Raw genomic sequence first — 22,687 nt, forward strand, 5'->3', positions numbered from 1 at the left:
GGGTCAATGGTAATAATGGTAAGTACTATAAGAGATATGAGTGAGGTCGACCAGTCTTACTATTCAAGATTAACAGAGCAAAATTATTGTTTATAAGAAATATAGAACCGGTTAGTAGTTTATCAATGGTTTAACAACCTCTTAGATTAACGTTAAAAAAAAAGAGAACAAAAAACAATTGAAAAAAAAACAGATTTCAGCATCAACACTTCCTTAGACAAAATCAGTTAAGACATACAAATTAAGTCACAACAAAGATAGGTAAGACTTTCCTTATTTAGTTTACACAAGTACACTGATATTAAAGGTGCTTTATATGCAGCTGATCTTAAACAGTTGAAAACCTTGATTTCTAACCGAGAGGACAGAGCTATCATACTCACTCTGGGAGAGCGGAACTATTGTAACAGTACAAACAGTCTCCTTCCAAGATTTCTGCAGCAGCAGAGTGGCAGTAGCAACAGCAGCAGAGTGCCTAGTTAATAAAGGTGCAGCATCAGCAGCAGAGTCACTAGTTAATGAAGCTGCAGCAGCAGAGTGCCTAGTTAATAAAGCTGCAACAACAACAACAGATTCCCTAGTTAATAAAGCTGCAGCAACAGAGTGCCTAGTTAATAGAGTTGCAGCAACAGATTCCCTAGTTAATAAAGCTGCAGCAACAGAGTGCCTAGTTAATAAAGCTGCAGCAGCAGAGTGCCTAGTTAATAAAACTGCAGCAACAGAGTTCCTAGTTAATATAGCTGCAGCAACAGAGTCCCTAGTTAATAATGCTGCAGCAACAACAGCAGCAGAACAGCAAATTACTAGTGCTGCAGGACCAGCAGAATATCTAGTAATAATGCTGCAGTAGCAGAGTGACTAATAATGCCGCACAAACAGAAACAATTGTTCGCTATCTTATTGTCACGTTACACTAAGAGAAGACACTGTTGTTACTGTTATGTTACTCTGAGAGAAGACGCTGTTGTTACTGTTATGTTACTCTGAGAGAAGACACTGTTGTTACTGTTATGTTACTCTGAGAGAAGACGCTGTTGTTACTGTTATGTTACTCTGAGAGAAGACACTGTTGTTACTGCTATGTTACTCTGAGAGAAGGCACTGTTGTTACTGCTATGTTACTCTGAGAGAAGACACTGTTGTTACTGTTATGTTACTCTGAGAGAAGACACTGTTGTTACTGTTATGTTACTCTGAGAGAAGACGCTGTTGTTACTGTTATGTTACTCTGAGAGAAGACGCTGTTGTTACTGTTATGTTACTCTGAGAGAAGGCACTGTTGTTACTGCTATGTTACTCTGAGAGAAGACACTGTTGTTACTGTTATGTTACTCTGAGAGAAGGCACTGTTGTTACTGCTATGTTACTCTGAGAGAAGACACTGTTGTTACTGTCATGTTACTCTGAGAGAAGACACTGTTGTTACTGTTATGTTACTCTGAGAGAAGACAATACTGACGTGACTGGCGTAACTAGTCAGTGTTGGGCTGTTAAGGCGTCCATGAGTTATTCTTCAAGAGTAGTGCGTAACTCTTGATCCAACGATCTCAACCTGACGGCCGCTCCTTTGCATCGATCTTCATAGTCTCCCATTCTCTCTAGGCGCTGCATGACTCCTACGGATTTAGTGCTCTCCTCCTAGCCTGTGTGGTAATAATATTCCGGCTGACCAGTCAAGTGAGGATGTTGGCTACGTCAATTATAATTGTGCAGATTTGAAAGTTGCCTATACTGACTTATGTTATTTTAGTTTAACTGTTTATAATTAAAGTAGAATTTGTAGATTTAGGAAAGCGTTAAAAAATTAACACTGAATATTTAATAATAAAATTAGCGAAGAAAAATAAGGTTAGGCTGAGTGTTGAAAGATTAACACGAAGTATAACGTTAGCAATGGTAGGTGGCAGTGGAGATGATGTGTAGCACGTCTACACTTAGGTGTAACACGTCTACTTGACTCTTAAATTTTCATGCACGTCTTCCAGTGTTGTGTTATTTCTTCGGTAAACTTATTTTCCCGTTGGTAGTGCTGTCTCCAGCATGATGACTTGCACATGATTTGTCTCAACACAATACATTCTCGGTACAGGCTGGCAGTTATTGTGTTATCTCTGTTTTGGTGTCCTTATTAACCGCATCAACGATCAGCTAATTCTTTCTATGAAGCTGCTGTCTCAGTCAGCTAGCATCCTAGTCAATGATGATGGGGGGAACATCTCTAGTCCGTGGCTGGCCTGTAGGAGCTGGTAACTTTTGCAGTGTTGAAATTCTTTTTTCCTCTGCCCTCGTTAATAGCTACGGCTGCCTCTCCTGGGTGGCGCTATCGATCGCTTTGTCTCGAAGGTCGGAGGCTGGGTGTATAGAATTTATAAGGTGAGCCGCAGATAGTTTTACGCTGTGGGGGATGAGAATCATTGTGTTTCAAAGTAAGCAGCAGACATCCCGTTAAGATAATCTCTGTGTGTGCGCTCACCTACTCACTTAATTGCTTAATTGTGGTTGCAGGGGTCGAGTCTCAGCTCCTGTCCCCCGCCTCTTCACTGGTCGCTATTAGGTCCTCTCTCTCCCCCTGCTTTATGAACCTAATCATACCTCATCTTAAAACTATGCATGGATCTTGCCTTCACTACGTCACTTTCCAGACTATTCCACTTCCTGACAACTCTATGGCTGAAGAAATACTTCCTAACATCCCTCTGATTCATCTGAGTCTTCAGCCTCCTCGTTGCTGTGTCCCATCTCTGGAACATCCTGTTTTTGTCTACCTTCTCGGTGATTATTATAACTATTATAATCATGGGGGAGCGCTAAACCCGTAGGATTATACAGCGCATGTGGGGGGGATGAAAGGTATTCAGGCTCAATTCAGGGAACCTGAGCACAGATCCAGTTCCCTAGATCAAGAGCCCCTCACCAGCGTCAAAGAACCTCCCTTGAGGGGACCTTCTCGGTGAATACACTCCGTCGAGGTATGAGGAGGCAGTCCGTTCTCTGATTATTGAAATTAAATTTCCTCAGCATCCCGTCAGGATGGCGATGTCTTATGCTCTATACACATGAATATAATCTTGACTGTACCTGAGTGAGGCTGTGACCGGAGTACGTTGCAGCTGAGACTGTCTAGTCCCTCCTTGTTCGTGATAGCACGTCTAGTGCATTTTCATTTCTTGTGGGGTCTATTACGTGTTGTCTCAAAACAACCTTTCACAGAGCTCTCCTTTTTCCCTAACTACCTCTCAGGTATATACCTGCTGAGTTAGCGTGCTTCCAGGTACTCTTTCTGGCACAACAAGGTGCTTTCGTCTAGCACCTTGTTGATAGTGTTACAAGCACATTAATTGGTAAATTCTATAAGAACAAATATTTTTAGTTTGCTGTCTAGCATGACATTATATAATACAGAGGAGAGGCACGTGCTGGAGGAATACACTAGGTTTCTACGGACGTCTCAAAGTTTAATAAGGTCTACGGAACCATATTGCCGCGTTTCAGTTATCATTTTCTTTAATGAAGAGTATCTCTGATAAAGATAATCGCTAATATTGTTTCTAATAAAGATAAACCGTAGCATAATAAGGATTGTTGTTTAGTTTAGAGGATAACGTAAACATTCATTGTTTTGGTTTTCCTGCATAAATTAGACTTCATTACAGGCTTATGTTTATGTATACCTGGAGTTTACTTGGAGAGGGTTTCGGGGGTCAACGCCCCCGCGGCTCGGTCTGAGACCAGGCCCGGTGGTGGATCAGGTTCTGATCAATCAGGCTGTTACTGCTGGGCGCACGCAATCTGACGTACAAACCACAGTCGGGCTGGTCAGGTACTGACTTTAGGTGCCTGTCCAGTGCCTTCGTGACGATAGACGTGTCTGTAAACAAAATAAATAATTTTTCTATCGGTTCTTTTCTCGCTTCCGAACCTATTTAAACCTATTCCAGTTAGTTATCTGTTTTCCTTTATCCCAAATTATGATTATGATTCATAAGGCTGACCTAAACCCGTATGAATCATCAAGTGACTTGGGAATGGGTGGTAATGAGATTTGATACAAGGAAGAAGAGGAAAGCCGCACTTCACTGGATCAAGAGCCCTTTGTAGCATCAAGGTACCACCTCCTGTTCCATCATCATCATGTTATCGTATGTGGCCTCCCAGCACAGAGGGACACGTGTTTTAGTACACGCGTGGCTGGCCTCCCAGCACAGAGGGACACGTGGCATACATCAGGAGCTAGTAATTAACAGGACATAATACATTAAATCACACGTATTTTAAGCTAATTACGGTATATAATAACGAGCAGATGTTTGTGGTAGGTTAAATAACACGCATTTGTTGAGGTGTAAAGTATAGATTAAGACGGACGTGTTAGGACATGCGTGGTATAGCGATGTGTACGAAGGCAGCATTGTGTCTGTCTCATTTTATCTACGGGGATAAAAAACTAAGCTGACGTTGAAATGTATGTGTAAGCTTTCATGAATATTGTCTTCATGTGTGTGCATGTGTGCATGTGTGTTTGTGTGTGTGTGTGTGTGTGTGTGTGTGTGTGTGTGTGTGTGTGTGTGTGTGTGTGTGTGTGTGTGTGTGTGTGTGTGTGTGTGTGTGTGTGTGTGTGTGTGTGTGTGCATATGTGTGTGAATTGAACGGTACTGCCTTTTCTACTCAGTTAATTAGCATCAGCTAGCGTTGGCAGTCCTATACTGTTGACGGAGCACAAGTTTTCCCCTCTTCTAACTGGCTCTTAACATTGTCCTATACCAAAAAATACTCAATATGTCGCCAGTCACAGCTTATGAGTCTCATAATATGTCTTTTCCTTAAGGTACTTCATATAATTTTTTTGCGTATATATGCCTCATCTCTCTCAATATATATAGTAAAACCAATTAAATCTAATAAACATATAACTTTTTATCTTAAATGTTATTTTGTTACTTAATTTTTAAAACATATGTGCATGCTTACGTATTAACATTTAAATGGGCCTCCTCCTGCCCTTACTCAGCTACAAGGATGACACTGTAACATTAAACATAAAACTATCTTTAAACTGAACAACTAATAATGAAATGAGGTGTAAAGATATATATATATATATATATATATATATATATATATATATATATATATATATATATATATATATATATATATATATATATATATATATATATATATATATATATATATATATTTAGAGGAAATAAGAAAGACTTAACTTTTGTCTTGGACGTGTATAGTACACTGCATTATCATCAAATGTTTTGTCAAAAAATTCTGTCACTATCATCATTTTTCATATGAAAACACAGCCAGGATAATAATTTTATGACAATCGTTAAAATCCCAAATTGATTTTTCTTTAAAAGTTGAAGGAAACATGAGACCATGTTTATTCCGTCGTGAAACAGGCGACTACTAACTACAAACAACAATAATAATAACTGTAAAAGCAACAACAATAATAATGGCAGATAAATGACATCAAAACAAAATATATCATAAGATATATTACAGCTGTTTTAACGTGAACACCTTAATTCCTGAGTCAGTATTATTAAGTTCACTTTTATGTTGTAAATTATGTCAAATTCTCAGAAATCTTGTATTCACTTTATTTTGGCACTACCAATAGTTTTAAAGTCTAATGTCTCTAGTTTAGTGTCAATATTTTGGACGGACATTCCAGTCTCTTAATAAAGATTTTGAGCTAAAGAGGAAATAATCTTTTGTGTTAAAAAATTCAAGTTTAATATTTATGGAAAGTATTTCTAATATATGAGTAAGAAACTTATGCAACAGTTTGTTATCTTTATATAGGAAACTTTTCGTCTACTATCGACACGTGTCTGACTAGTCTATTAGAAATACTATCCAAAAATATTAAACTTGAATTTGTCAACACAAAAGATTCTTTCCTCTTTAGCTCAACATCTTTATTAAGAGACTGGAATGTCCGTCCAAAATATTGACATTAGACAGTAGGCTTCTTCTGTCGACTACACAGGAGCCATCAGAAGCAGTGCAGATGTAAAGATGATGTAATTAGTCCATTAACCTCGAGGAAGTGGTTCTGAGGTGGTCAGTCCCTGGTAAAGAATCATTATTAAAAAAAGAGAGAAAATTTATAACGTATTTTCAATGTCCTAAATATTTTAAATTTTATAGAGCACTAACAGTGTTTTCAGAAATATTGATAATAATGCAGTAAAATATATTGATGAAGAATTTCAAGTCTTTCTTAACCTTTGTTAACTATGCATTTATCAACAATGTGTATATATGTATATATATATATATATATATATATGTATATATATATATATATATATATATATATATATATATATATATATATATATATATATTATATGTATAAATTGTATATATATATATATATATATATATATATATATATATATATATATATATATATATATATATATATATATATATTTGAAAATTGGTAGCTAAATAAGAAACCTGGAGTGTATAAAGGTAAGTCAGTATGTTAGAGGTTTGGATAGTGTGTGAGCATGGCACTATGGCCCCGTCACCCTTTCGGCACTCACTGTTGCACTGACAGTAGAATTCGTGTTGGCTGACAGCTGTGCAGGTACAAACGTCACACCTGTATCTCCTCAGGTGTTGCTGACGTCAGATACCTGCCTGTGACGTAATGTTGCTCATGTTACTTATGTGTGTATGTGTGTGTGTGTGTGTGTGTGTGTGTGTGTGTGTGTGTGTGTGTGTGTGTGTGTGTGTGTGTGTGTGTGTGTGTATGTGTGTGTATGTTAGTTACCATTGTGTCCCAGGTACATGTAAATTAGACACTAGGCCTGTTGTACATGCTTGCGTGCGTGTGTGTGTGTACTCTCCTATTACTACTCACTAATTTGTGGTTGCAAGGATCGAGACATAGATCCTGGCCCCGCCTTTTAACTGATCGCTACTAGGTCCTCTTTCTCCCTGCTCCATGAGCTTTATCATACCTCGTCTTAAAGCTATGTATGGTTCCTTCCTCCACTACATCACTTGCTAGACTATTCCACTTCCTGACTACTCTATGACTGAAGAAATAGTTCCTAACATCCCTTTGACTCATCTTAGTCTTCAACTTCCAATTGTGACTGCTTGTTTCTGTGTCCCGTCTCTGGAACATCCTGTCTTTGTCCACCTTGTCAATTCCTCGTAGTATTTTATATGTCGTTATCATGTCTTCCCTGCCCCCCTGTCCTCCAGTGTCGTCAGGCCGATTTCCCTTAATCTTTCTTCTTAGGACAATCATCTTAGCTCTGGGACTAGTGTTGTTGTAAACCTCTGCACTTTCTCTAATTTCATGACGTGCTTGACCAGGTGTGGTTTCCAAACTAGTGCTGTATACTCGAATGTGGGCCTGACATACATGGTGTACAGTCTTAAACGATTCCTTACTGAGGTATCGGAACTCTATTCTTAGGTTTGCCAGGCGCCCATATGCTGCAACAGTTATCTGGTTGATGTGCGCCTCAGATGTGTTCGTTATTATACTCACCCCAAGATTCTTTTCCTTGAGTGAGGTTTGCAGTCTTTGGCTACCTAGCTTATACTCGGTCTGCGATCTTCTTTGCTTTTTTCCCGATCTTCATGACTTTGCATTTGGCGGGGTTAAATTCAAGGAGCCAGTTGCTGGACCAGGCTTGTAACCTGTCCAGGTCTTTTTGTTGTCCTGCCTGACCCTCGCCCGCTTTAATTCTCCTCATTAACTTCACCTCATCTGCAAACAAGGACACTTCTGAGTCTCTCCCTTCCGGCATGTCATTCACACATATCAAAAACATCACCGGTCCACGGACTGATCCCTGTGGAACCCCGCTCGACACAGGCGCCCACTCTGACACCTCGTCACGTACCATGACTTGTTGTTGCCTCCCTGTCAGGTATTCTCTGATCCAATGCAGTGCCTTTCCTGTTATGCGAAGGCCTTCTTACAGTCCAAGAAAATGCACTCTATCCACCCCTCTCTCTCGTGTCTTACTTCCGTTAACTTGTCATAAACCTTAAGTAATTTTGTGACACAGGATTCTTCTTCCCTGAAACCGTGCTGGTTGTCGTTTATAAGCTTGTGTCTTCCTAGGTGCTCCACCACTCTCCTCCTGATAATCTTCTCCATGACTTTGCATACTATACATGTCAGTGACACAGGTCTCTAGTTTAATGATTCGTGTCTGTCTCCTTTCTTAAACATTGGGACTACATTTGCCATCTTCCATACCTTGGATAGTTGCCCAGTTTCAATGGATGTGTTGAAGATTTTTGTTAGTGGCACATACAGCAACTCTGATCCCTCGCTAAGGACCCACGGAGAGATGTCCGGTCTCACCGTCTTTGAGGTATCAAGTTCACATAGCAGCTTCTTCACCTCCTCCTCCGTTGTGTTATTACAACCCAGGAACAATAAGGCCCGTTATCCTGGGTGTAAAGGGAAGCAAGGAGCAGAACAAACACAGCTGAATGACTTTGAATTATATTTTCTTTCACCAAGTGCGATTATAAGTATTTACAAGTATGTACAATATACACAGTTTGGAAATATATGTATAGAACACCGTAAAGCAAAGGCAAAGACACAGCCTGGAGATAGAATGAGCAACGATGTTCAACCAGCAGCTGGGTGAAAATGACAAGGATGAGAATGTGAGTGGTATCCACGTCGTCCTCACAATTGCCAGTTCCACAATATGATTGGCTGAACCTAGGTGCTGATTTGACGATGGGGCCCCAAAATCATTAAACCCTTAGTGACCTGGTTTGCTGGTTGAGAAGGTAGCTTTTTATGAGTGTGTTCACATGCTACGAATAAAGGGTACATACTCATTGCATGCAACATGTGTATTTCATCCAGCATTTGCTCGTGTATCACTTGATGGTGTACCTCCCTATTCTGACTTTCTGGAGTCCTTTCTGTCTCCACTGTAAATACTTCTTAAAATCTCATGTTGAGCTCCTCACCTACTTCGTGGTCGTTTCTTGTGAACTCCCCTCCTTCCTTCCTCAGCCTGATTACCTGGTCCTTGAATGTTGTTTTCCTCCTGATTTCGCTGTACAACAGCTTCGGGTCAGACTTGACTTTTGATGTTATGTTATTTTCGTACTGTCGCTGGGCCTCCCTTCTTATCTGTGCATACTCGTTTCTGGCTCTTCGACTAATCTCTTGATTTTCCTGGGTCATTTGTGTTCTGTACTTTTTCCATTCTCTATTGCACTTAGTTTTTGCCTCCCTACACCTTTGGGTAAACCAAGGGCTTGTTCTGGTCTTCCCATTTTTTCTCTTGCTCTTTGGAACAAACCTTTCATCTGCCTCCTTGCAGTTTGTTATGTACGTCCCTATTTTGTCTTTCTGGAGTCCTTTCTGTCTCCACTGTAAATACTTCTTAAAATCTCATGTTGAGCTCCTCACCTACTTCGTGGTCATTTCTTGTGAACTCTCCTCCTTTCTTCCTTCCTCAGCTTGATTACCTGGTCCTTGACTGTTGGTTTCCTCCTGATGTGGCTGTACAACAGCTTTGGGTCAGACTTGACTTTTGATGCCGTTATTTTCGTACTGTCGCTGGGCCTCCCTCCTTATCTGTGCATACTCGTTTCTGGCTCTTCGATTAATCTCTTGATTGTCCTGGGTCCTTTGTGTTTCGTACTTTTTCCATTCTCTATTGCAATTAGTTTTTGCCTCCCTACACCTTCGGGTATACCAAGGGCTTGTTCTGTTCTTCCCATTTTTTCTGTTTCTCTTTGGAACAAACCTTTCCTCTGCCTCCTAGCACTTTGTTATGTTGTTCATCACTTCTTTTACTGACTTTCCTACCAATTCTCTTTCCCCCTGAACCTCCTACTCATACCTGTGTAGTCCCCCTTCTATAGTTTGGCATTTCCCATCCTACTCATGTTACCCTCTCCACTTGTAACTCTACTATGTATTCAAAGCTCAAAACCACGTGATCACTAGCTCCAAGGAGCCTTTCATATGTGATGTCCTCGATGTCTGAGCTACTCAGGGTGAACAAGAGGTCCAGTCTTGCTGGTTCATCCTCCCCTCTCTCTCTGGTAGCGTCCCTAACATGGTGATGCATAAGGTTTTCCAGTACAACATCCATCATCTTGTCTTTCCATGTCTCGGGACCCCCATGTGGCTCCAGGTTTTCCCAATCAATCTCTATAACTAGTAATTTTGCTGTACTTGTGTGAGGTCTTCTGGCCACCTCAGCCAGTGTGTCCACCATTGCTCTGTTGCTCTCTTCATATTCTTCTCTTGGCCTCCTCAAGTTCTGTGGTAGGTTATCATCACTGCAATGACTACCTTATGTCCCCCAGACTGAAATGTACCTACTGTGTAATCCCTTTCATTAATTTTGTCCATTCCTTCCATTTCCTCAAATCTCCATCGGTTTTTAATGAGCAGTGCAGCTCCTCCACCTCTGCTCCTTCTATCTTTTCTCAGGATCTGATATCCGGGTGGGAAGATTGCGTCTGTTATCGTTCCAGTGAGTTTCGTTTCTGTGACTGCTATAATGTCTGAGGACATCTCCTTGATTCTTTCATGCTACTTCTCACATTTATTTGTTTTTCCATTTGCGTTCGTATACCAAACCTTCAACTTCTTTTCTAAAACTGTGGTTTGGGGAGAATTGTGGGGTTGAGGGAGCCCTGGCGTGTGTGTGTGTGTGTGTGTGTGTGTGTGTGTGTGTGTGTGTGTGTGTGTGTGTGTGTGTGTGTGTGTGTGTGTGTGTGTGTGTGTGTGTGTGTGTGTGTGTGTGTGTGTGTGTGTGTGTTTGCAAGTGAGTGTTATGTCCGGTGAGGTCATTAGAACCTTGGTAGGTTTAACACACCGCTATCACCGCACCTCTGCATGGTTGAAATACATCTATTATTGAGGAACTGTACTTGGTCGAAACGTAGTTAACAGCACATGTGTGCGTAGCGACAGCAATAACTGCAGTGACGACAATATCTGTAGTGACAACAGTGACTGAAGTAACAGCAGTGACTGCAGAAACTGCAGTGACAGCAGTAACATCAGTAACATCAGTGACTGCAGTCACAGCAGTGACAGCTGTGACAGCAGCCACTGCAGTGACTGTAGTCACTGCAGTGACTGTAGTCACTGCAGTGACAGTAGTAACAGCAGTGACTGCAGTGACAGCAGTGAGCGCAGTGACAACAGTGATTGTAATAACTGCAGTGACAGCAGTGACTGTAGTAGCTGCAGTGACAGCAGTGACTGTAGTAACTGCAGTGACAGCAGTGACTGCAGTGATAGCAGTGACTGTAGTAACTACAGTGACAGCGCTGACTAGGGAGAAGGAAGACCTTGTAGCGGGTTAGGGCGTGGAGGGTGGCCCAGCAACCTTTAGTGTGCTCCACCTCACGAAAGATCTACCTGAGACCTACGGCGACCAGGCTCTCAGCTACCTCCAAAGACCAGGTTCTCAGCCACCTCCAGAGACCAGCCTCTCAGTCTCCTCTAGAGACCAGGCTTTCAGCCACCTCCAGATATCAGGCGCTCAGTCACCTCTAGAGACCAGGCTCTCAGCCACCTCCAAAGACCAGGCTCTCAGCCATCTCCAGAGACCAGCCTATGAGCCTCCTCCAGAGGCTAGGCTCTCAGAAATCTCTGGAAACCAGGCTCTTAGCTGCTTTCGGAGAAAAGGTTCTCAGTTACCTTCGAGGACTAGGCCCTCAGCCAGCTCTAGAAATCAGGTGGATAAAAAGGCACTGAATACACGGAAATCTTTAGTGCCATAACGTTTCAGCACAGGGGTTGGGTGGGGAGGCTTTATCGAATACGAAGAAAATACGATAACAACGCTTTTTAAATTAGTACTTTGAACAACTGAGGTCTGGTGAAAGAATACAGACAGTGAAGCTTGCCACCATAGTCTCTCATGCTTTATAAAGACACACAAGCAATAACTGTGGACCTTATTTAAGAAAAAGTTTCACCTGCACTGCAGGACTCATCAAGTCTATGTTGCGTAGACTGAACAACCATGTAAGTGTATTTACTGCACTTCTAAGACAATCGGAGACATTATTAGTTCCTCCACACCCAATACTTCACATGAAGACGCAGAGGTTTACAGTATCCTTTGTGGGGGATGTGACGAAGTTTACATTGGAGAAATTCTCAGAAGTTTTCTCATATACCTACGAGAACATAGTATGCATACATAACTGAGAACGGTAGTAACTCTTGTGTGTAACACCGTGGGATAGAGCTGCACTGTTATTACATGATAATGATGGAGTTAAACGCAGACGTGATGAGTCTTCAGTTTTCAAACCTCATCAATCTGAATAGTATCATGATCTCCCTGCCCCCCCCATCTCACATATCATCTTAGAACATCACAAACTTACAATATAACATGAGCCAGTAGGCCTCCTGAGAAGTAAGACATATGTGCAATGTTAGGATATTTTATTGAGGAAACATTTCGCTATGAATGGTTTTCTCAGTCTTATCAGTCATTCAGTCAACATTACCTTATTTCATAATGTGAAGTATTATGTACATATAAATATATAATATATATATATATATATATATATATATATATATATATATATATATATATATATATATATATATATATATATATATTATTGTGCCCAAGAACGAGTGATATTGATCAATAACAACACTGCGACTAGCCAAGGGCTCGAACCCATGCTGCTTTGGCCTGCCTCATGGTGGGCGAGAACTCATGACGCCTTAATCCACTGGACCATACAATCCTTAAATCCTTAAGAGTAGCGCATCCAACGGAACTGGATGTTGTACTCGTTACCCAAGGACACCATCGTATGTCCTTGGGTAGCGAGTACAACATCCAGTTCCGCTGGATGCGCTAATCTTAAGGATTGTATGATCCAGTGGATTAAGGCGTCATGAATTTTCGCCCACCATGAGGAAGGCCAAAGCAGCATGGGTTCGAGTCCTTGGCTAGTAGCAGTGTTGTTATTGATCAATACCACTCGTTCGTGGGCATGAAAACAGAACACTCCAACACTGCACTGATGTCTTATTTCATGTTTGTCGGTAAATTGAACCATCTCGTAACCAGTAGGCCTCCTGCAGTGCTTCTCTGATGCTCTAATTCCTGACTTCAGTCGCCGAGTGTACTGTTTAAGAAACTTTGTTGTCGAGTCTCTTATGTACTTGATAAAGTCCTCTCGTGAGTGAACCGTTGTACCAGTAAAGGTTTACCTGCATTTATTATGCTCCTTCCATTTAATGGCATTTTACGCCTGGAAGCCAGAGACAGGGCGTTCAGCCACCTCCAGGTACCAGGTTGTCAGGTGTCTCAGGAGATCAGTCTCCTGAGATTCGCTCGCTCACTCACACCTGTCATCCGTGCAGTCAACTAGAAATTTCCCACTAAAAAATTATCAATTCAGAATATTGTTGTTATGTTAATGTGGAACAGTAAACAAGGCGCTAGGAGTAGACGAGGCTCGATCCTCCTTTTGATAATCAAAGGAGACACTCCGCCTAGTAACCTGAAGCTTATCTTTAGTACATTTCTGGGGTCACCGTCCCCCATGACTCAGTAATAAACCAGGCTTCCTTGTAATCAATTTTAAAGTGAAATATGTTTCCAAATTTTTGAAATTGTTAATAAGTAAATTTGTAAATCCTGATTCCAAAGGTCTGAAGTATAAAAAATTACATGAATTTTATTATGACGTAAGTTTGTATGGTACTGAGGAATATTTACTTCATAATTATGAAAGTTGGTTGTTAACCTCAGTTGACCTTAATATAATTAACCAAAGTAATGAGGGATTCATCTAAAATTAGAGCGCTACACCCGTACAGGCACACATTACCTTGGAGGACGGACAGCAGTCATATTCGATCCCAGGAACGGAAGAGTAGCTCCAGTCAAGAACCTTCCAACGGCATCAGACATCTCTCTGGACAAATATTTCCTTTTAGGATTCTCAAACTCTCGAATGAATTGTTTTCAATAACTCTGAACACTTAAGTGCTAACACTGAGTGTTTCAAAAATAATGTATTTCAAATAACTCAGTCGTTAAATATTCAATGTTAATGTATTACTGTTACCATTTTTGTCGCAATGTTTCATCGGCTTCAGTACAAGTGTTTCCCACAGCTCAAGGTCTCAGGGTTAGATCTTAATATCTATGAAGGTCATGTTGGTGTGACATGATTTAATCCAACTGTCTAGAATCGCCTGAAAGACTCGTCTTGCTCAATCTAAGTTACAGAAATGCGTGATTTCCTGTCACTGTGGTATGCAAAATTATCGTAGGAATAGTATTAATAAGGATGGTGAGTGCTGGAGGCCGATGGTGACCTAGAATGAGTGCTGGAGGCCGCTGGTGATCTAGAGTAAGTGCTGGAGATCGATGGTGATCTGGAGTGAGTGCTGGAGGTCGATGGTGATCTCGAGTGAGTGTTGGAGGCCGCTTGATGCATGGCCCGTCCCACTGAGCGGTTCACTTTGACAGGGGAGGGAGGTGAGTGCGCATGCGATAGTGACGTCACCAAGGAAGGGACCTGCACCATTCACCCACTCGGTCCGTTTAGTTAAGAAGACGAAGGTAACCGTAGCTGGTCCTAGTATGTCATCGACACGTAGTTTGCAACATTGTTCTTGGTGTTCCACATGGACTGTAGTCTTACTTCTGCCTGAGCTCCATTTGTTCCTTGTTAAAGCCAAGTTTATGGTGATCAATAAATATAAACAAATGATCAAGAAATCTGGATAAACCAATTTATCATTCCCAACTCATTACAACTGCACATGCTAATTAAAATATCATAATATGCTAGCTTACTTAAAGCTTTCATTAAATGTTCAGTGTTGTAGTGTACACGACGTTATAAAGCCTTTCCCACCTCACTCACATGCCACTTCCTTAATGAGGAGGAAAGGTCAAGAGTGTGTTCCCTCTCAAGCCATGACTGAGACCGTGCTTGTCTTACCTTCTCTCCTTAACTACCCTTCTCTCTTGCCATCACATCTCATTTTCCACAACACATCTCACAGCACGATTTCTTACACTTACAAACCACACACCACTCCATATATTTGTCAATACCCCTACACAACTAGCAACTCCTCGACTCACCTACCATCACCTCCACACAACTACCATAACCTCCACACACCTACCATCACCACCACACACCTACCATCACCTTCACACACCTACCATCAGTTCCACACACCTACCATCACTTTCATACACCTACCATCACCACCACACACCTACCATCATCTCCACACACTCATTATCACCTCTACATTCCCACTATCACCTCCACACACCTACCATCACTTCCACACACCTATCATCATTTCCATACACCTACCATCACCTCCACACACCTACCGTCACCTCCACACACCTACCATCACCTCCACACACCCACTATCACCTCCACACACCCACTATCACCTCCACACACCTACCATTACCTCCACACACCCACTGTCACCTCCACATTCCTATCACCCCCAAGCACCTATCATTACCTACACACATCAATCATCACGTTTCCACACCTACCATTACCTCCAAACATCACCTCCACACACCACAATAGTTATATGTAAGCATGACAGATCCTAATGCACTCACCTATATTTATTGTTGATTGGTACTTAATTACTTACAGGAAATGCTTAGGTATTTAGATATGCATCTTATATCAAAATGAGATAAAAGTTTAAATCTCAGAGGAGAACAGTATAATGGCCCTGAGCTCTTCATGTGAGGACTTAGCAATCCAGCTCAGCCAAAACATTAAGGAATGAACCACAGAGGTAGCGATATAAGGTTCTGTAGTCATGCACATCTAAGTGGTTTCTCAATATACGTTAGGATGCCCTGGTCGATTCTTCACCTTGAAGTCCAAAAAACAACTGGGTGGTGAAGCTCTAACATTTCCCGTATCTTCGGTACGAGGCGAACTCCCATCTGAGGAATGCCAGGCAAACCATGTACAACCGAGCCATTACACTGTTTTATGTGATTCAACACATTTCCCAAATGTTCAGTTCTAGTTATAAGGTTATTGTATTACATTATTGTATTACATTATTGTATTACATTATTGTATTACATTACAGACTGCAAGGTAGCTCGGGGAATATTTTACTAAACTTGATTACGATACATACCCATGTTGCATCATAACCTCAACTACGATCAAATAAAATTAAGTCTTTTCTAAAATTTTCTCTTATACGTTTAGAGATATATTTCTTTCATATATGTTAATGTAAAAATTAATAATTTTGTACCAACAGAATCATAGAACTTACCTAACCTTATTAAAACAAACACAAGTTAATTTAGTCTATTCCACCTAAATATGTTTTAGATAAGTTTACAATAATTTAATATACTAACACATTGAAAAATATTTTTTTCGTAATGTTCAGAATGATTTTTGCGAAATTTTTGCATACACAGATTTTCGCTTGCCATATTCGGCAAGAAAAGCGTTCTATTTAAGCCCAAATCCAAGTTTTACCTATTCGGCACGACATACAGATATCTGTCGCACTAAATAAGTCGAATTTGCCGAATAGGCCAAATTTACTTAAAAATTTAACTTTTTCAAAAAAAATTTTTTGCAGATTGATAGCTAGAAGATTTTCGTAAACAATTATATAAAAATTTATTTTTGGATCAACAGTAACATAGGAACCTTACCATACCATATGTTAATTTAAATTTATTTACTATTCCTTAAAGTAAATGATACATATTTTTTCGTAATGTTCACATTGATTTCCGCTGAAACAAATTTTCATTCGGCTTATTTGGCAAAGTGTACCCTTGCCAGATGTCCCAAACTGGGCGAGTAGGCACAACATAAATAAGATCACAGTGAATATATACTGAAATTCCAAACGTTTTTCATGATTTCTAACAATATCAAAGATAATATGAGAAATCGTGAAAGCACTAGGAATTTCACTGCTTTTTCACTGTGGTTATTTTCGATATATAGTATATACGTGCAGTGAAGGTTCTCTAGAGAATGTACAAAGAACCTTCACTGCAGGTATTATTTCGGTCAAGACCCTTAATTACTACAAACGTTTGAAGTTCCTTGACCTGTGCTTCCTAGAACGCAGGTAAGAAAGACACATTATAATCTACACCTGGTAAATTATAGAGGGACTGGCTCTATATGTGCACCCAGAAATCCCTCTCTATGAAAGTAAAACATTAGACTGACGGTACAACATTCCCCAAGTGAAAAGTAGGGGCGCCATGAGTAAACTAACAGAAAAGACAATAAATGTCCGGGGCCCAAAACTGTTCAACAACCTCCTGCCAATAGACCCCTGGCTGTCTTCAAGAGGGAACTGGATAGATAAATAAAGTCAGTGCCCCATTAGATGGGCTCTGGTTCTAACGTTAGATTGTGTGTGGCCAGCAGCAACAGCCTGGTTGATCAGGCCCTGATCCACCATCGAGAACCGGACCGCGGGGGGCGATGACCCCCGAAACGATCTCCAGGTAGACTCCAGGTGTATATATATGTCGTTCCATATAGGTAAAACTTGTCGAATAAGGCAAGCAAAAACTTGTGTATGAAATAATTTTCGGAAAAATCATTGTGACCCTAACGAAAAAAAATATTTCATTGAGTTTGTTTATTATTAAATTATTGTAAATTTATCTAAAATATATTTAGTTGGATTAGACTAAATTAAATTGCGCTTGTTATAATAAGGTTAGGTAAGTTTTCCAAGGTTCCCTTGGTACAAAATTATTAATTTTTACATTAGCATTAATGAAAAAAATATATATCTTAAAACGTACAGAGAGAAAATTTTAGAAAGGAATTAATTTTAAATGAGTTCTTGCTAACTGATCAGTATTACCTATTCGGCACGACAATATATATATATTTATATATATATATATATATATATATATATATATATATATATATATATATATATATATATATATATATATATATATATATATATATATATATATATATATGTATATGTATGTACATATATATATATATATATATATATATATATATATATATATATGTGTGTGTGTGTGTGTGTGTGTGTGTGTGTGTGTGTGTGTGTGTGTGTGTGTGTGTGTGTGTGTGTGTGTGGGTGTGGGTGTGTGTGTGTGTGTGTGTGTGTGTGTGTGTGTGTGTGGGTGTGTGTGTGTGTGTGTGTGTGTGTGTGTGTGTGTGTGTGTGTGTGTGTGGATGTAGTGCAGATGATAAGAAAGAGATGATTACCTTCATTATGAATGAAAAGAAGTTGGATGTCGTAGCTCTAAACGAAACAAATCTGAAATGAGTCGGGGAATATCAGTGGGGAGAAATAAATGGGATTAGGTCAGGAGTATCTGAGAGAGTTAGAGATAAGGAAGAGGATGTAATAATGTTGAAAAATCATATATGACAGGAGAATAGAGAATATCAATGTATAAATTCAAGTGTTATGTGGATTAATATAAGGGTCGATTGCGAGAAGTGGGTTATAATAAGTCTTTATGAACCTGGAGAAGAGAGGAGTGTAGAGGAGAGAGATTTTAGGAAATGTTAAGTGAGTGTTTAGGGACTTTTCAACCAAGTAAGAGAGTAATTGTGGTAGGGGACATGAATTCCAAAATGGGAGAAATGATTATAGAAGGCAGGGTAGTTATGCTTGGGGTGCCAGGTGTAAATGATAATGGGGGGGGGACCTTTGATAGAACTTTGTATAGAAAAGAGGTTTGGTAATAGGTAATACATATTTTAAGAAAAAAAAAGATAAATAAGTGTACTAGATGTGATATAGGACGCACTGACAGTATTTTGTTGGACTATGTATTGGTAGATAAAAGTCTGATGGATAGGCTTCAGGATGTGCATGTTTATAGAGGGGCGACAGATTTATCAGATGATTTTTAGTTGTAGCTATAGTGAAAGTAAAAGGTAGATAGGATACAAGGAGAATGGCTTCAGCAAGTAAAAGAGAGATGAAGGTTTATAAACTAAAGAAAGAAGTTAAGGTAAAATATAAGCAACTATTAGTTGAAAGGTAGGGGGTGTGTGGACCAGGTGTTTACAGTGAAACATATAAGTGAACAGTATTTAGATAAGGCTAAAGAGGTCTTTGTGGCATTTATGGATTTGGAAAAGGCATATGACAGGGTAGATAGGGGGGCAATGTGGCAGATGTTGCAGGTGTATGGTGTAGGAGGTAGGTTACTGAAAGCAGTGAAGAGTTTTTACGAGGATAGTAAGGCTCAAGTTAGAGTACATAGGAAAGAGGGAAATTATTTCCCAGTAAAAGTAGGCCTTAGACAAGGATGTGTGATGTCACCGTGGTTGTTTAATATATTTATAGATGGGGTTGTAAGAGAAGTAAATGCGAGGGTCTTGGCAAGAGACGTGGAGTTAAAAGATAAAGAATCACACATAAAGTGGGAGTTGTCACAGTTGCTCTTTGCTGATGACACCGTGCTCTTGGGAGATTCTGAAGAGAAGTTGCAGAGGCTGGTGGATGAATTTGGTAGGGTATGTAAAAGAAGAAAATTAAAAGTGAATACAGGAAAGAGTAAGGTTATGAGGATAACAAAAAGATTAGGTGATGAAAGATTGGATATCAGATTGGAGGGAGAGAGTATGGAGGAAGTGAATGTATTCAGATATTTGGGAGTGGACGTGTCAGCGGATGGATCTATGAAAAATGAGGTGAATCATAGAATTGATGAGGGGAAAAGGGTGAGTGGTGCACTTAGGAGTCTGTGGAGACAAAGAACTTTGTACTTGGAGGCAAAGAGGGGAATGTATGAGAGTATAGTTTTACCAACGCTCTTATATGGGTGTGAAGCATGGGTGATAAATGTTGCAGCGAGGAGAAGGCTGGAGGCAGTGGGGATGTCATGTCTGAGGGCAATGTGTGGTGTGAATAAAATGCAGAGAATTCGTAGTTTGGAAGTTAGGAGGAGGTGCGGGATTGCCAAAACTGTTGTCCAGAGGTCTGAGGAAGGGTTGTTGAGGTGGTTCGGACATGTAGAGAGAATGGAGCGAAACAGAATGACTTCAAGAGTGTATCAGTCTGTAGCGGAAGGAAGGCGGGGTAGGGGTCGGCCTAGGAATGGTTGGAGGGATGGGGTAAAGGAGGTTTTGTGTGCGAGGGGCTTGGACTTCCAGCGAACATGCGTGAGCGTGTTTGATAGGAGTAAATGGAGACAAATGGTTTTTAATACTTGCCGTGCTGTTGGAGTGTGAGTAAAGTAACATTTATGAAGGGATTCAGGGAAACCGGCAGGCCGGACTTGAGTCCTGGAGATGGGAAGTACAGTACCTGCACTCTGAAGGAGGGGTGTTAATGTTGCAGTTTAAAAAACTCTAGTGTAAAACACCCTTCTGGCAAGACAGTGATGGAGTGAATGATGGTGAAAGTTTTTCTTTTTCGGGCCACCCTGCCTTGGTGGGAATCGACCAGTGTGTTAATAAAAAAAATAATAGTAGTTGAAAGATAGGCTATTGAGAATATAGGCAATGAGGTTGAAGACGTATGGGGTAGATTTAAGAATGCAGTGTTAGTGTGTTGAAGGAATGTAAAAGGAGAGCAAATGAGAGTGAGTGAGATGCTGTAAACAAATTGTGTTGAGAATAAGAAAAAGTTCTGGAGTGAGATTGCTACAATGAGGAAGCCTAAGAGTGAATGGATTGGCAGTTATTATTAGAAGAGGAGTTGTTAGATGGAGAGTTGAAGGTATCGGGAAGATGGAGGGAATATTTTGAGGAATTGTTAAATATTGATGAAGATAAGGAAGCTGTGAATTAATGCATTGGCCAGAAAGGTATAACATCTTTTAAGACTGAGGAAGAGCCAGATGACGAGTGTGAGTGAGGTATGTGAGGTTGTGGGTGGAGTGAAAGGGAGTAAAGCAGCAATCAAGACAGAAATGTTAAAAGCAGGTCGGGATATAGTTTTGGAATGATTGGCGCTTTTATTTAATAAATGTACGAAAGAAGAGAGGAGAAGGTACCTAGGGATTGGCAGAGAGTATGCTTAATTCATTTGTATAAAGGCATAAGGGACAAAAGAGAGTGTAAGAATTGTAGGGAAATAAGCTTGTTGGGTATACCTGGTTAGAGTTATAACTAAAACAATTAAGAGTATGACGGAGAGCCGGATTGCAGCTGAACAAGGAGGCTTTAGGAAAAGTGGGAGGTGTGTAGACCAAGTGTTTACAGTGAATCATATAAGTGAACAGTGTATTAATGTTGGTAGAATTACCGACAATATGTTAGGTAAAAGGACACAAGTGTAACTAATGTGACATTTTATTGTGGCAACGTTTCGCACTCCAGGAGCTTTATCAACAGCGAGGTTGTGTTGAACGTTTTCGAGGTACTCACACAAGGTAACACTAGAGTCGCCATCGCATCCAGCACTTCCATAAGGGATCTAACCAGGACAAAATCGAACCACCACGAAGCAGTCAATACAGGAGTTTACGCTATACCTTGTGGAGGCTGTGACAGGATATATGTAGGTGAAACAGCTAGGAACCTCGAAACACGCCTAAATGAACACATCAACGCATGTAGGAATGATAACTTGAACAACGCCTGGATACAACACTGGAATTCCACCAATCACCTCATGAAATTCAACGACGCCCGACTAGTAATCAGAGAACCTAATTTCTGCAGACATAAATGCCTTGAATCATCATTAATAGCTGTTTCTAACACAATCAAACAAAATAAAGGCAGCTTCATCATCTCTGAAGTATTAGCAAAAATCCTCCTCAAAACAATAAACCCTGCCATCACATAAGCTCTGCTGCTAATACTACACAAGAACATAACAGAGGAGGAACACTGAAAGACATCTTCTCAATTCCAATCACTAACAGAAATATTTGCCTAAACTATTTTTATACTACCCAAGCAATAGCTTTTATAACCTTTACCCATGTGCAAGTTGATTGTTGTACTATATTGTATTACTACTACTACTACTACTACTACTACAACTTATTGTACTACTGCTAGTATTATACCTCACTCTGAGCCTATATATACCCTCTGTGCACATTTATTATTTGTAACGGCTTGATAAAGCTCCTGGAGAGCGAAACGTTGCCACAATAAAATGTCACATTAGTTTCACTTGTGTTCTTTTAAGTGAACAGTATTTACATAAGGGTAAAGAGGTTTTCGTTGGATTTATGGATTTGGAGAAGGCATATAATAGGGTGGATAGGGCAACAATGTGACAGATGTGTGTGGAATAGGTAGTAGGTTACTGGGCTATCTTGTAGAGACCAGCTTATCCTGGCTTGGCTTAATTGCATATCAACCCGGGTCTATCTCTCGTAGGCTGAACACAAAAAACCACTTGCACTGAGCAACAAGGGCCAGGAAGATGATGAGTAGTAGAGATGAGAGGAAGTGGAGCAGGATGGTTAACAGACAACTTCCCCTAGTCCACACGCTTCTGCCCAAGTCCCCTCACGTAAGATCGTCACTTTAATCACTCTTTATCGACGTAATCCAAAGGCTTACGTAAGCACACGCTGGCACCATTTTCTTAGAGGGTTCTTCAAGTGAAAAGTAAGGTAGCAATAACTCTATAAGTGGACTGATATGCTTACATTGGCGAGTAAGACGG

General features: G+C 40.2%; 1 protein-coding gene across 1 annotated transcript in view; it reads left to right on the forward strand.

Moving 5' to 3' along the window:
- Positions 1–22,687, forward strand: part of LOC128689792 (acetylcholinesterase) — a 53,089-nt gene that overhangs the window by 24,627 nt on the left and 5,775 nt on the right. The window lies entirely within an intron of this gene.

Source organism: Cherax quadricarinatus, chromosome 22 (genome assembly GCF_038502225.1).
Source record: "Cherax quadricarinatus isolate ZL_2023a chromosome 22, ASM3850222v1, whole genome shotgun sequence".
Taxonomy (NCBI): domain Eukaryota; kingdom Metazoa; phylum Arthropoda; class Malacostraca; order Decapoda; family Parastacidae; genus Cherax; species Cherax quadricarinatus.